This window comes from Heterodontus francisci, unplaced genomic scaffold (genome assembly GCF_036365525.1).
Source record: "Heterodontus francisci isolate sHetFra1 unplaced genomic scaffold, sHetFra1.hap1 HAP1_SCAFFOLD_330, whole genome shotgun sequence".
Classification (NCBI taxonomy): Eukaryota; Metazoa; Chordata; class Chondrichthyes; order Heterodontiformes; family Heterodontidae; genus Heterodontus; species Heterodontus francisci.
Window position 1 is genome coordinate 262,216 of NW_027141448.1, and position 2,178 is coordinate 264,393.

The window sequence follows — 2,178 nt, forward strand, 5'->3', positions numbered from 1 at the left end:
TGCTAGCCTATCATTGTCCTGTTGCAGGCAGTTCATATCATCCTCACTGTTTGCCACTCCTCCAAGTTTGTTGTCATCGGGATATTTTGAGATTCTACTCAATATTCCAAGATCCAAGTCAAAAAAAGCAGTGGTTCTAGCACTGACCCTTGGGGAACACCTCTGTCGAGTATCCTCCAGTCTGACAAAGAATCATTTCATAAGACTCGCTGTTTTCTGTCCTTAAACCAATTTTCTATCCAATTGGACACTGACCCTCCTATACCACGAACCTCAATTTTGTAAACCCCACTTTTATGTGGTACCTTGTCAAACGCTTCCTTAAAATCCATATAAACAACATCCACTGCATTTCCTTCATCAAACTGCTCTGTTAGTTCATCAAAAAATGCAGTTAGATTAGTCAAGCATGAACTCCCATTTATAAATCCATGCTCACTCTACTTAATTAACTCAAACCTCTCCAAGTGACTGTTGATTTTTTACCCTGATTATTCTTTCTAAAACCTTACCCACCGCTGCTGTTAATCTAACTAGCCTGTAGTTAGCCGGACTGTCCTTACACCCTTTCTTGAATAAGGGTGTCGCATTTGCCACTGTTTACTCCTGGCACCTCCCCCGTATCCAGGGAAGATTGGAAGATTATGGTAAACTCTTCCATTATCTGCATCCGCATTTCCTTTCGCAACCTGGGATGCCAGCCATCCAGACCAGGTCATTTATCTACCCTAAGCACAGCCAGCCTTTTTAGTACCTCCCTCTCTCAATTTGTACCCTCTCCATTGACTCTACTCTCTTCACTTCGACTGATATTTTGTCAAATTCCACTTCCTTAGTGATCACTGATACAAAGTACTCTTTAATTAGATTAACATTGCCCTGCACCTCTAAGCTTATATTATCCTTTTTGTCCCTAATAGGCCAGACTCAACCTCTTACTACCCACTTATCATTTACATGCTGCTCGAAGATTTTTGGATTTCCTTTCATGTTGACTGTCAGTCTATTCTCATAGAAATAGAGAATAAGCAAATATAGAAGATGTAAGTATTTCCCATCCTTGATGAGGTGGAACTTTCTTTTGTTGTGGGTGGTAATGACTTGGCCCACGAGTGTGGTGGAAGCAGAGACAATCAATGATTTGAAAAGGAAATTAGATGGATACTTGAAGGAAAGAAACTTGCAGGAGGAAAGGGATCGAGCTGGTGAGTGGAACTGACTAGATTGCTCCGGGGAGAGCCAGCATGGACGTGATAGGCCAAACGACCACCTTCGATGCTGTAAATTACTCTGTGTTGTTTCTCAAATTCAATCCACTGGTGCTTGGGAAATAATCTCAAAATAAATTGTGCAACTGGAAAATCAGAACCAAGGCAAGGGACGCATAAGGAAGCAAAATTACTGAAACCCGGGATTGAACCAGGAACCTTCAGATCTTTAGCTTAACGCTCTCCCAACTGAGCTATTTCAGCCCTACATTAGCAGAGGCTTGTTGTCCTTGTTTTGGAAGAAAATACATACATTCAAGTTTTCCAAAAAATTAAAGAACACAACATGTGAGTAATATTCCCCATTGCTTTCTCAGTACTGATGGATTGTGAAGCGGGAGACAGCCAGAAGTGCCACTGAGCCGCACAGACCCCGAGCTGAGAATTAAATGAGATCAAATTCAATCTTTCACAGTGAGATGCTGCAGAGAGCTAAGAGTCCTGAATCAAAGCGAGACTTGCTCATTTCAAACACTCCCTGTAATCTCTGCTCATGAAGCCTTACAAAAGGGAAAAACAGACTGGCACTCAAACTCACAACCCTGCCATTAAAAGTCTCATATTCGACTGACAGAACTGTCACTTCTACTCGGTCTCTTATTGGATGGATGCAACTCCAACGCAGGGATGGCATTCAAATCCTCCCATGGGTCCACATGTCAGACTGAGTTCCATGTTGTAGACTCAAGCAAAGGAAATCTGCTCACTTCCAAAACTATCAGCGAATTGAAGCTGATTACAATCAACATCATCAGAGGTCAGAACTACCTGGTGAAAGAAGACACTCTGAAGAAGGATCCACAATTATTCAAAGGCATCGACAAAGTGAAAAACAAGAAAATCGATGAGTCAATGCAAGCCAAACAACAGAAACACTGAAGAATTCCATTCCATTCCAGTCCAGAACCCA

General features: G+C 41.9%; 1 non-coding gene across 1 annotated transcript; it reads right to left on the reverse strand.

Moving 5' to 3' along the window:
- Window positions 1–1,399: 1,399 nt before the first annotated feature.
- On the reverse strand, window positions 1,400–1,472 carry trnaf-aaa (transfer RNA phenylalanine (anticodon AAA)). The gene has a single exon. It is a non-coding gene; the product is annotated as a tRNA-Phe (tRNA).
- Window positions 1,473–2,178: the final 706 nt, after the last annotated feature.